Consider the following 14,969-nt stretch of genomic DNA (forward strand, 5'->3'; position numbering starts at 1 on the left):
TAGACCATAATGTAGTAGCTGATGCAAAACCACTCCGTTCTTGTGAATCACTGGAATAATTTAGTTTAGTGCGTATGCTGCCAAGCTTTTTTAGAGCCATTGGAACAAAGCCTTTTTGTTGGATGCAGTTGGAAGAAATAGCAGGATGTCGCTGTTTTTGGAAGTTTGGGGATTAAGATGAAATCCACACACTTAAGGATCAAGACTCAAGTCTTTCAAGGTGGAGTAGAGAAGAATTTCATGGAATTGGAGCTAGAAGGATTGGAGTAATTGGTGAGTCAATTCTTGGGTGTAAGCCTTCGCGGTTCAATTTCTGAGAACCAAGCAGCATTTATCTTCAATTCAGAATTTGGTGCAGCCACAATTCTGCATAATTTTCATGCATAAATGTGGCATAAGTGATGTATATCAGCTGTGTAATTGTGGTATAATGGAGGAGCATAGGCAATGGTATTTAATTATAGAGCATTTGATGTGAAACAGAACCGGTCTGTAGCGTCTGTGTGTGCCTAATTTGTGAATGCCGGTAAATGCACATTAAAGACACCTAGTAGGCTATTATTTATTTGTGAAGCAGAACTGTTCTGCCGTGTTTTGTGTGCCTAATATTTGTGTTATGGCCAATTGTGTAGTCCCTTATGAGTTGGTGGAAGGGTTCTCACTGTAAGAATGAATTTTATCTTGGAACTCTATGCTCATAGTTGGTAAGGAGTTCTTGATTTTTTGTACGGGTTAGAATACTATTGAAATATCTATTTTTAATTTATTTAATTCTTTACTAATAAAAAAACTTATTTTGAATAAAAAAACTAAGATTTTAATATAATATCTGATTGTGCTCATATTGCAATATACAATTAATTGTTTAGAACATTATAACATTTTTTTATCTTACGATTTAAAATATTTTCCTAATTAACAAGTTATTTGAAATTATTCATAGATATTTTTGGACATGTGTTTTATTGCTCCGTATTATTTTGAAAATTGTACGTATTGGACTTAATCAGCTGATCATGAAATATTCATTCCCTTTAAATGGTAGAATTTAATAGTTTTACATAGTTAGAATTTAATAATAATAAGTAGAAGAAAAATAATTATTAATTTAATAATAAGAAGTAGAAGAAAAATATTACTAATAATAATATGTGTTTTTATAATAATAATAATTATAATTAATATTCTTCTTGTTAATAATAATAATACAATTATTATTATTATATTATTAATATTATTATTTATTATTAATGATAATAATATGGTTATTATAATAATTACTATTATTAATCAGTAATAATAATATTAATAATGATAATGATAATAATAATAATTATAATAATAATAATCATCATAATCTTAATAATAATAATAATAAGAATAATAATGATAACTATAAAAACAAAATTATCTAGTGTAGGTTTTATGTTTATTCACGGACATGACTTTTTTTCTATCAGCAAAAAAGTAAATAAATAATAGAGTTAGTTTAGGGATACTTCAACCTTTATACAAGAGGTGTAGACAAAATAAACCGGTAACATCTTTAACCCATAAGCAAAACTGCTATTCCTTACCTCACTACTAATCTTTATATTTTTTTTATACCACATACAAACCAAAGGTTCAAGAAACCAATCAGAGTAAGAAAAACATGTTAAACATACCTTTGATGTCACCCATGACCAAACCTTGAACTACGCCATCGAGAAAATCTCCAAGTGGTCTATCCGCCCATTCCTGAAGATCTTCTTATTTTTATGCTTCAACATTTCTCCTATAACTGCTATCCACACACACAACCAAATCCGATTAACAACTACACTTTCCTCAATTAGCCTAAATTGTGAAAAATGCATTTTCGGCTCTTGATGTGCTAACGATATCAGTCTCACCCACTTGTAACACTTAAACCATACAAGTCAGGCAACTCTGCATGTACAGAAGAAATGAGACGTGGTTTCCTTGGCCTCCCCACACATATTACAAACACTACTTTCCATACTTATCCTCCTTTTCACTATATTTTGTTTAGATGTTATTTTATCCTCTAACACCCTCCATGCTATTAACTACGCTGATGGTTGGGCCTTAATCCTCCAAAACTCCTCGTATATAACAACTTCTTCCTCCTGACCTTCACCACGTAAAACTCTGTAAGTCGATTGGACTATAAATTATGTATCAACACTTACTTTCCAAACCCACTTATCCTCCTTTTCTTCATTTATACTCTTTGTATCCAATATCCTAGCCAACTCTTGCTCTAAATGTTTTTCCCAATCAAGCAGGCTCCTTCTCCATCCTAAACTCCAAACCCAGTCTAAATTATTATTCCAACCTCCTGCTTGCCTCAACTTAGCTTATCTGCAAGAAGAGATTGAGAATAGCCTTTGAAAATTTTCTCTCAAAGTTACATTTCCCAACCATCTATCTTCCCACAAACTAATCTCTCTCCCGTTCTCAATATCCCATACAATGTTGTCCTCAAAATTTCCTTTCCATCTCTGAAACCTCCAGACCTCCTTCAAATCCTTCCACCACAAGGAGTCAGACCTCAAAGCCTCTTAAGCTATAAGATTTCTCCACCCACCATACTTCGAAACCACAACCTCCTTGGACATTTTCCTCCGTGCCCAGCTGCTAAGTCCACTTCCTTAAAAGAGCGCTAGATTGAACTTTCTGATCTCTATCATTCCAAGCCCACCCTCTCCCTTTGATTCATACACCTTTTCCACAAGGCCCAAGCTATTTTCTTGCCTTCCGTGCCCCAACCCCATAGGAAGTCCCTCTACAATCTCTCCATCTCCTTTACCACCACGGACAACATTTTGTATATCGACAGATAAAACAAAGGTAGAAAGGAAAGTACCAATTTGATCAAAAATAAGCAACCCGCCATTGAAATGAACTTACCTTTCCTTCTTCCTAACCTGTTTCTCACTCTCTCCACCACCCCTTCCCAGAAGGTTATTCTTTTATGGCATCACCCAATGAGCAACCCCAAGTTTTTAAAGGGAGTTCTCATTACTTCACAATTCAAGATAGTTGCGCAACACTGTAACATCTGCTGACTACAACCCACTTTACCTATATTGCTCTTCAGATAGTTTACCTTTAAACCCGATGTCAATTTGAAATAGTTAAGCATTGCCTTGATTGCAAACACACTTTGAGGATTTGCTTCACAAAAGAAAAGAGTGTTGTTCGCATACTGAAGCATATTCACCTTGACAAGCTCATCACCAATGGACACGCTTTCCAGCAACTCTTTCTCCACAACTTTCCTAATCACTCCAACTAAGCCCTTTGCTTCAATCAGAAAGAGAAACGACGTTAATGGGTCTTCTTGTCTCAATCCCTTCCTAGGTTTGAACTCTTGAGTAAGACTTCCATTAACTAATACGGAGATCGACGAAGATTGAAGGCACACTCTTATCCAACCAATCCAACGCTCACAAAAGCCAAGCCTTTGAAGTATATAATAAATAAAGTCCCAATTAATTGAGTCATAGGCCTTCTCATAGTCAACCTTGAAAAAGATGCACCTTCTCTTTTTCTTCTTCATTTCTTCCAACATTTCGTTAGCAACCAATACACTATCCATTAAACCCCTCCTCTCCAAAAAAGCAGATTGCCTGACATCTATGATTTTGTGTAATACCTTCTTCAACCTCAAGGACATGATTTTTGCAACTATTTTGTACAAGCAACCCACCAAGGAAATCGGTCTAAATTCATTTAGAAAGTAGGGGTTATCCACTTTAGGGACTAGAGATATAAAAGATGTGTTCGTCCTCCTTGGCCATCTCCCAGCCTCCTCAAATTCGTACACCACTTTTATGATATTTGACTTGATTTCTTCCCAGCAGAACTTTATAAACCTGAAATTGAACCCATCGGGGGGCCCGGACTCTTCGAACTCTCACAACTCCACACTGCACTCTTTATTTCCTTCTCTGTAATTCTTTCTATCAACCTCTAATTATCCTCATCTGAGATGCAGGTGAATTCTGCGTTGTCAATCCTAACCTGTTGTCAGGCCCCTCTGTTGAACCGCTCTTTAAAGAACTCTTTGACCTTCTCCTTTATCGCCACTTGATCGTCAAACCACTGCCCGTTTTCTCTCAACCCACTAATTCCATTACTAGACCTCCTCCACTTTATTACTGAGTGAAGGTACCTAGTATTCAAATCCCACTGCTTTAGCTATCTCTGGCGCACCTTCTATTGAAATAGAATTTCCTACCTGTGACTATTCCTTATTTGTTCTGCCAAAAGCAGTCTCTTTTCCTCCCTACCTTCCTCCTTGAGGTCGCTCTCGTTATCCCTCACATCCAGTTCTTGAATTCTCCTCTGAATATCTTCCCCCTTCTTATTTATATCCCAAAAAACATCACTATTCTATACCTTTAGATTTGCTTTCAGCATCTTCCACGGACATGACTTTGATTCCTTGCAATACTAGATTGTTGACTTTTAAACTAAATTGTTAATACCATTAATGATTATATTAAAAAAAATAAAAAAAAATATTATAATAGATAAAAAATATTTTAAAAATAATGATATTTTACCATTAGGAACATATTAGATGCACAAGTTTGTAATTTTTAGCAATGTCTAGATTATCAAAGGATTTTGAGCCGTCGATAATTTGATAGTCATTATTTTTTTTAACTCCATGTGTTTTGTGGTCATTGCACAAAAAACAAACACTTTGATCATTAAAAATATATTATATCATTACAAAAAAATCATTAAATAGAAATTAATTTCAGAGACCAAAATAATTAGTCATTATATTGACTAAATTAGAGATTATTTTATAAATTTAGAGATTATCATTAAATTATTATTGATATATAAAGTAGTTTGTATTATTAAATAAAAATTTATAAAGTAGTTTCTAAATTAGTATCTAACTATTAGCTACAAAGGTTTTAACTACTAACTACTTATGTTCTAAATTAGTCTCTATTAGTCATTTAGAGACTAATTTAGAATCTAAAATATTAGTAGCTAAAACTTTGGTAGCTAATTTATATATCAATTTAGAAACTATTTTATAATATTTTATTAATAATAGAAACCACTTTAGATACCAATAATTTTTTAGTTTATAAAATAGTATCTAATTTAGTCAATATAGTGACTAATTATTTTTGGTTTCTAAATTTGGTTACTATTTAATGATTTTCTTGTATGCACAAGTTTCTAATTCTACTATAAATATAATTTGGTCATAAGGTTTTTTAAAAAGTATGCAATTCAGTCACTTATGTTAAATTGGCATGGACAGTGTTAACTGGTGATGATGTGACACACAAAATGACATTGTTATGCACATATGGACTTCATGTGTGTCGTCCACCTATCTAGTCTCTCTTTTTCCTCAACGTCGTGTTTGTTTCTGCCTTCTGCATCCTGGACAACTCCTTGTATCCATTTTATCGCCTTTTTCGTTAACTACCCGATCACAACGGAGTATGGTGGTAGGATGCCCAAATTGCTCCTTTGGATGTCGAAGTTGGGTGCGATGCAGATGTTGAAAGGGAATGATACCAACTTGGCAATGTTTTGCACAAGAATAATGTTTGGCAGTGGAACTTGACTTGGAGAAGGGGGCTTTTTGCTTGGGAAGAGTCTCATGTATGCTAGTTGTTTAAGGTGGTATCCTGTAAGAGCCTCGCGTTGGAGACTGAGGATAAATGGGTTTGGAAGGGTTGCGACTATAGAGTTTTTTGTCAAGTCTGCTTACGGTTTATTAAGGGAAGAGGAAGCAAAGGATTGTTTGAGGATGTACAACTTTTTTTGGAAGGATTAAGGCTTTTCCTTCAGCTCATGTCACTGCTTGGAGGGTGATTGAAAAAAAGATTGCTACCATGGTCAACCTGTTGAGACGAGGGGTTCAGGTTGAGAGCAATCTTTGTTGTTTATGTAGGGTATTAGAGGAGTCGACAAGTCATTTGTTCTTCGGTTGTAGAGTTGCTTGGGTACCTTAGAATCTTTGTTACACTTGGTTAAGAGTGAGTTCGATAAATGTTCTCTCTCCTGGGTCACATTTCGAGCAATTTAACACTCTTAATGCGACAATTTCAGTTAATGTTATTTTGGTTATGTTTGGATTGCGTTGGTAACCGATATTTGGAGGCATAGGAATAATTGTTTATTCAACGGAGGAGTGGTAGACTATTATGAAGTCTTCTCCTTGGCACATGTTAAAGTTTGGTCTTGGATCTCGTCAAAGGTACCATCAGCGAATTTCCCGTTCTTTGATTGGTGCCCAGAACCCCTGGTATGTATGTACTCAATTAATAGTTGTTGATAGGGTGGCGGGGTTGGTCTTTGAATTTTAAGTCATTTTTTAGCTAGTTGTGGCAGGGTAAGCCGTTGGGGTTTTCTTCAAGTCTATGTTTCTTTTGCTCTGTAAGAGGGTTGGACCACCCTTAAAGTGGGTCACATTTATTATATCTTTTCTTGCTGATAAAAAAAAACAAGAACATTTCTCACGCTATCTCCGATGCCCTTAACGAGTCCTCTGATCCACCCAATGACCTCGTAGGAGGCTACACAGTAACGACGTCAAGCACACTGCTAACAACATTAAGTTGTCACAAAAGCTCAGTGTACTCATTGCCACCACCCGTGTGACCTCCCAGGTGGTCATTGAGTTGATTGGAGGACTGGTGTAAGGCATAAGAGAAAGCGTGGGGAATATTCTTGTGTAGAACTTTGCCAGAAAGTATCACTCCCCTTGAGCGTCTGCATTGCAGCCAACTTCGAAATCCAAAGGAGCAGTTTGGGCATCCTACCACCGTACTCCGTTGCAATCGGGCAGTCAACGGAAAAGACAGGGAGGATCTCGACAACGATGGAGATGGAACAAATAATTGTGACGAACGTGGAACTTCCAGGAATTGAAAGGCAGGAGCAAACAATGTCGTTGAGGAACAAGAGAGACTGGACAGGTGGACACATGTGGATTCCATGTGTGCATAACATTGTCATTCATTATATCACATCATAACCAGCTAACATCATTCATGTCAATATATCAAAATCGATCGAATTGCATACTTTTTAAAAAACCATGGGACTAAATTATTTTTTTTAAATCACTATATTAAATTGATTATTGACCCTTAATAGGGATAAAAAAAATATAATTATACTTATAATTTAATACTAATAAATTTATTTGACATTTGTACAGAGCCATGTAATTTAGAGCCATGTAATTTCATTTGAGGTTGCGAGGATTTTACTTATAAAAAAAGGTACAAAATATTGATATAAGTTATTTACATAATTATTATTCATTGTAATATATAAAGTACAGTATTATTATTATCTAAATTTAACATTTTCCGCTGACATTAACACACTACAAGAAAAAAAGGTTTTAGTAGAGGTTATTTAGCGGAGGTTAACATAACCCTAGGAATTGATTTAATTAATGGAGGTTTTTTCTAAAACCTCAACAAAATAACGGAGGTTTTTTAACCTTAGTTAAATTTCAAAGGTTTATTCTAAAACCTCGGCAAAATGACGGAGATTTTTTTAACCTTCATTAATTTTCAAAAGTTTATTTTAAAACCTCCGCAAAATAACTGAGGTTTTTTTAACCTTCATTAATTTCCATAGGTTTATTTCAAAACCTCCACAAAATAACGGAGATTTTTTAACCTTAGTTAATTTCCAAAGGTTTATTTTAAAACCTCTGCAAAATAGTTGAGACTTTTTAACCTTTGTTGAGTTTCATTAATTTATTCTAAAATCTCATCAAAATAATAGAGTTTTTTTTTAATTTTCATTAAGTTTGAAATGTTTATTGTAAAACATCAATAAAATATTTTAAATTTTCTCAAATTTCAATAAATAAATATAATTAAATTTTTTTTTAAAAATAATTTTAATATATTTGATAACTAAATTCTTAAAGTTTTTGAATGTGTAAGTTTAAACATATAATTTTTTAAAAAAATATTCTTAATTTTAATTATTTATTTAATTAAAATTAATTAATTTTTTATTTATTTTATATAAATATTTTTATTAAAATAAAGAAAAATTATCCTTTTTTTTTAACTTTTCCAAAGATTTATTTTCAAACCTCAGGAAAATACTCACTTTTTCAAACTTTTGACTAAAAAACTCATTATTGTTTCCCTCCTCCACCGTAGCTATTTCTCCTTTTCCATCATAGAGCTACTTCTCATCCTCTACCACAAAGTTTCTTCTCCTCCACCACGGACCTATTTTTGCTACTTCACCACGGTAATTGGTTTCTTCTTCCTCTTATCAGTACATATTCTCTCTCTCACGCCCCTATACGCTCCACCACCATTGTTCTCTCCGGCGAACGCAACACCACCGTCATCACCATCGATTTTGCTCTTTTTTTCATTATCCTTTCTCTGTTTCCATTGTCGATTTCTTCAGTTGGCATTGAATTTTCTGAGTTGCTCGTGTCGTGTTCGCAAATGCTTATTTGAATCAGTAGTTGAAGCATAATCCCTAACGCTTGACCGAAATAAAAATGTTGACGATTTTGTTACAGGTCCAACAAATACGAGGCCACTGAGTTAAGTTATGATAAGACCTATAAACTTTCGAATTAAGACTGCTATTGTGAAGAGAGGGTTGAAGTTTCTTCGTGAACTCATTAGTTTGTGCTTATAGGTCTTATTAAGGAGGAATTTAGCATTTTACTTGGAAAAAATGAAATGGTGTTTTCTTTGGGTTTGCTGGTGAATTAAATTAGGTTATTTTTGGTAAGGATCCATTTAACTACAATTAACAGTGTCGACATCATGAAATTGTTTCTATATCTTATCCATGCATTTATAATCTTTTTATAACAACAGTGCTTCCACTAAGAAATAGTAGTAACTGATTCATTTTCAGTCAATGTTCTCAATCCAAAACCCACTATAGAACCATTACTGTGTATACATAAAATAAATATTTGGACCAATAATTGTGCTACTAGTTAATTTAGAGTAGTTTATTCTTCTAGCTAATTTAGGAGTACATAGTTCATGCACTAATGATGTAAGGTGTTATTGTTCATCCCATTACAAATTAGTATGTATAATAATGCTAGACTATGACAAAAGCTATAACCTAATTTAAACTAAAACATCTGACAAAAGTGAAATGTGGTGGATTTGCAGGTATAACAAACTCACAAATCACAATGCCTCATCAATTAGTCAATGGGTTGAGTATCTTCCAGGTTGTGTAAAAGAAGGGGCTGCAAAGGATACTAGAAAAACTGAGGTTGGTATACACTTGTCCATTTGTTCTTAACATGATCAAATTAAGCTATTATATGCCATAAAGGAAGGTCTATGCATGCAGGTGAACTTCCTTGGAAACATTTATTGGAAGGACTTTGTACTTGTTTTCTTTGTGTGGCTCGCAATTGTTATCTTCCTTTCTTTCCCATTAACCCTTTTCCTTTCACTACTTTCAAAATTTACTTCTCTTTGATTCTTGGCATTTTTTGAAATTCCTTCTTCACCCTTTTGAGGCACAAAATCACTTGTAGCTTTTGGTGAGGTTAAAGCCTCATTAGCTTGTATTTGACTCTCAATTATTGATTTTGGTTCCTCACAAGTTTCCATTTCACCATTCTCACTTGATATGGTTACCTTTTGCATTATAATACTGTAAATTTCTCCTTAGAACATACCTTTCAACTTGTTCACATCACAATTCATAGGAACTGCATATACAATGTTGAAGCGGATTGATCTATTATCTCCAAGTGATCGTCCACCAAAAAATCTAACTCTTCTATAATCATACTCAAATTGAGCACCTATATCATCTTCTGCATAACCTACACCAAAGCCAAGAAATTAATAAGCACATCATGGGAAAAATAATGATTTTAAAATAATTTATTTTTTACCAGTAAACTTAATCAAGTACGCATGTATATATATTTGTAATATGATTGAAGGTTTGAAAGGGAATAAAAAAAAGGAAAAACAAGAACATGGTTTTGGTGGATGATGAGGTAATTAGCCATACAAACCAGGAAGGTGAATGTTGGAGATCCCACATCGACTAAAGATGAGAGCCTTTCATAGTATATAAGTGGGTGCAAACCTCATCCCATCGAGTCGGTTTTATGGGGTTGAGTTAGGCTTAAAGTCCACTTCGTAATATGGTATCAGAGCATATTTTCGAGCCTATCCTAGCGAGTATTTGTTGGGCTTATCAGGCCACCTGCTATCGGGCCGCTATTGGACCACCCATAATATATAGTCCCACGCACGAGCTTCTATCTATCACCCTCGGCGTGAGGGGGGTGTGTTGGAGATCCTACATCGACTAAAGATGAGAGCCTTTCATAGTATATAAGTGGGTGCAAACCTCATCCCATCGAGCCGGTTTTATGGGGTTGAGTTAGGCTTAAAGTCCACTTCGTAATATGGTATCAGAGCCATTTTGAGCCTATCCTAGCGAGTGTTTGTGTTGGGCCTATCGTGCCACCCGCTATCGGGCCGCTATCGGACCACCCATAATATATAGTCCCATGCACGAGCTTCTATCTATCACTCTCGACGTGAGGGGGGTGTGTTGGAGATCCCACATCGACTAGAGATAAGGACATTTCATAATATATAAATGGGTGCAAACCTCACCTTATTGAGCCGGTTTTATGGGGTTGAGTTAGGCTTAAAGTCCACTTCGTAACATGATAGCGGCCCGATAGCGGGTGGCACGATAGGCCAACAGTGAACGGTAGGTTTTGGAACTTCTTGATTATATATATATATATATATATATTTATATATGGATAACTGAGTAATCAAGATTTGATGAGAAATGATTGCTGAAGAAACAATTCATTCCTTTTTGTTGCTCAATGTTATGAGATGATGAATTAACTTTGAATTAACTTCTGCTAAGCTACAAGGGTTCTCTTGGACATTATGAAGAAGCACAAGGGGAACATTTCTATCAAGGTAAGCTACCTTATTGTGAATGTTTGTAGGGGAATGAGAGTGGTAATGAGTTATGTTTGGTTTTGAACAGGAACTGAGTGATATGACTGCCATAAAAGCTGAAGATATATTAACCCATTTGCTGTGATTTAAACATGTCCTATACATCAGATACCTTCCCTTCAACATTGCTAACCACCTAGACTAACTCCTCTGCACCACCACCTGAAAAACTTGCTTTACATAAATTATTTGACATTTATTATTCTAACTTTTTCATTGTTACTAGATGCTTTTAATTCTATAATTGTTGTATCTTCTAACTAATGTCATTATACCATTATGCCATTGAGTTTACAAGTTTGCTTGATTAACTCTAATTAATAGAGGAAAAACCTAGCGTATAGTGGTCGTCTCAATCTTTTTTATATGTACTTTAGGTCAGTGTTGGAGTCCTCCATCACCAACATGTCTAAAACAATTGAAGTAAAAGTGCCACTATCAATTCTTCCATCATCAAACTCAATACCATAACACCAATTTTTTATTATTTTTCACAATTTCAGATGAGACAACTTTTTTCCTTGTCTTTTTTTAGTTTTAGAGAAATAAGTTTCAAATGTTGCATGATAAGAAATGACTAAGACATAAAAGAATTATTAAAATATATGGAGTACGTAGTCCAGTAAAAATGATCTCTTATAATTCTAAAATAATTTAAAAAAGAAACATGAAAATAGACTAAAGATGATTCCATTGAGTAAAAACAAATAGCAAGTCTTTTCAAGTGTCTGATTTTGCAGGGAGGAAATCTAAAGAATTAAGGCTAGTAATCCAAATATCAGCCACAGGGAGGCTTTCAGCTCCGCAACCAAAAACGTGAGTTTAACCTTAATCACTACATTCATCAATATATATATATATATATATATATATATATATATATCATTTTGTGATACACACAGACAAGTGCATGCTGCAATTTTCTATATTTTTCATGTTGTTTTGGAGCCACTTGTGTCAATTCAACTACCTTGGTTAACACCATTAGGTGTTAACTTCACATATGCTTTGTTTGTACACCTGTAACATTGCTTTTCAAAATTGAATGTCCACACATGTAATATTCCATGTTAATCTTTTTTAGATCAATCTTGATCATGTCTTAATTGAGAGTATCGAGATTCGAATACTAATTAATAATTAATTGAGTTCAAATAGAAATAAAATATATTTTTTTTATCACTTTCATATCTTCTTCATACACTTTGTACAACTTCTTTATACACTTATTTCACTTCTATTCTTTTACGCATTCTAATGCTCTTGTCGACACATGTTATTTTTTTAAACTTTCATGCTAGGTTTGCTTTATTTTTATCAAACAATTCCATTTAGATATGGATAAATCTTGGATTAACATGCCTCGAAATACATGTTAGTACATGGACGGATTAAATAAATTTTTGGACTTTGCATTTGCTAATAAGAGCGTTGAGGGTAAGATAATTTGCCTATGTCCGAAATGAAATCTTAAAAAATGGCAAACTCGAGAAGCAACACATGAGCACTTGATTCTTCATCCTTTTCCAAAAGTTTATACATTTTCTGGCTTCTACATGGCGAGACAAGTTTTGTACAAAATATGACTGAAACACCTCCAGTTTTCCAATCAAATGAGCATAAAGTTTCTGGTAATGATCCCATACGTGTCATGGTTAATGACGCATTCAGAATTTTTTTCTATGATGATAACGTGGAGGATGATGAGGATATGCGTCCTAGATCAAGCGAAATGATGCCTGATGAAATTGTCGAGTATCTGAAGTTTATGCATGATAGGCAACAAAGTTTGTATGAAGGATGTGGCAAGTATTCTAAACTTTCTTTCTTGCTCAAATTGTACCACATGAAATGTCTATGTAGAATGACTGACAAGGCATTGTCAATGATATTGGAGTTGTTAGCAGATGCCTTTGATTATGCTAAAATTCCATGTTCCTTCTATGAAGCTAAGAAAATCATCTATAAGCTTGGCCTTCATTACACCAAAATTGATGCTTGCCCAAATGATTGCATGTTGTACTATGAAGAAGACAAAGACAAAGACAAAGAAGTTTGTAAGAAATGTAATGAATCTAGATGGAAAAGAAGAAAGAAGAACAAGACTATTGATGGTACTATGAAAAAGCAAAAGAAAGTTCCTGCTAAAGTTTTAAGATATTTTCCATTGAGGCCACGCTTACAACGAATGTTTATGTCTTCTAAAATAGCTGAGCATATGCAATGGCATGCTTCAGGAAGTACAAATGACGGCATACTAAGGCATCCGAGGGATTCAGAAGCATGGAAGAACTTTGATCTAATGAATCCTCAATTTTCTTCAGATGCTCGAAATGTTAGACTTGGTTTGGCTGCTGATGGATTCAATCCATTTGGTGATTTGAGTACAAGTCATAGTACTTGGCCTATTGTACTCATACCCTGCAATCTTCCTCCTTGGATGTGTATGAAGCAAAGTTCATTCATTCTTTCCATGATCATTCCCGGTAAAAGAGCACCAGGAAATGATATTGATGTATATTTAAGGCCATTAATTGAAGAATTAAAAGAGCTATGGAACAATGGACTTAAAACTTTTGATTCATATAACAATGAAGTGTTTAATATGCATGCAACTATATTGTGGACCATTAGTGATTTTCCTGGTCTTGGAACCTTATCTGGGTGGAATACACATACTGGGTTGGCTTGCCCTAGGTGTAATTTTGACACTACTCCTAAGAAGATTCATGGTAAATTTTGTTTCATGAATCATCGACGTTGGTTAAATGCAAGACACAAATTTAGATTAGCCCGCATTCATTTTGATGGAAGTGTGGAAAATAGAAATTGTCCTTTGACAATATCAGGAACAGATGTCTGAAGACAAGTTGAGAATGTCAATATCATATTTGGGAAAGAACCAGAAGTAGAGGAACTGGGGAAAAGACAACACAGAGATCACCATGCTATTGATGGCCCTCTACAATGGCGAAAAAAAGTATATTTTTTGAACTTCCTTATTGGGTAAACAATTTATTGCACCATAATCTAGATGTTATGCACATTGAAAAAAATGTATGTGATAATGTGGTGTATACATTATTGAACCAAGGTAAAAAATCAAAAGATAACCTAAAGGCACGAAAGGACTTAAAAGATTGGGGTGTTAGACCTGATCTTTGGCCTGATGAAAATAATAAATATCTTCCTGCTATATATACATTGACAAAAGAAAATAAGCATACATTTCTGACAACACTAAAGAACATCACTGTTCTAGATGGCTACTCAAGTAACATTAGTAGATGTGTTGATGTCAAACAATGTAAGCTTGGAGGATTGAAAAGTCATGATTCACATGTTTTGATGGAGCAACTTCTACCTTTAGCAATGAGAAAGACACTCTCTAAGGAAGTGTGCTATGTTTTGATTGATTTGTGTTCATTTTTTAGAAACTTATGTAGTAAAGTTTTAAAAGTGGATGAACTTAACCAACTGCAAAATAGAGTTGTTCTCACATTATGTCACATGGAGATATTATTTCCTCCTGCATTTTTTACAATCATGGTTCATTTGATTGTGCATTTGGTGAAAGATGCCAAGCTTGGAGGACCTTTCCAGTATAGATGGATGTATCCCATTGAGAGATATTTAGGAAAATTGAAATCTTATGTGCGTAACAAGGCACAACCAGAAGGCTCAATAGCTGAAGGCTACATGGCTGAAGAGTCTTTAACCTTTTCTTCAAGATATTTAAATGAAATTGTGACTGTATTTAATCAAATAAGGCGTGTTAATGATGAACCAGACACTATGTTATCTAGTGCAAGCACTTTGTTTCCACGTGTTGGAAAACCAATTGGGTCTTTTACTTACTTCTCTTTATCAGCAAAGGAAAAGTTACAAGCACATCGTCATATATTGACTAATTGTGCTCAAGTTGACCCTTTCCTTCAGTAA

The 14,969-nt window shown here is 34.3% G+C and overlaps 1 pseudogene; it reads left to right on the forward strand.

Annotated features, from left to right (window-relative positions):
* Positions 1–12,364: 12,364 nt before the first annotated feature.
* LOC137815989 (uncharacterized) lies at positions 12,365–14,969 on the forward strand (annotated as a pseudogene).

The sequence above is a fragment of the Phaseolus vulgaris genome, chromosome 1 (assembly GCF_051622355.1).
Source record: "Phaseolus vulgaris cultivar YP4 chromosome 1, ASM5162235v1, whole genome shotgun sequence".
Taxonomy (NCBI): Eukaryota; Viridiplantae; Streptophyta; class Magnoliopsida; order Fabales; family Fabaceae; genus Phaseolus; species Phaseolus vulgaris.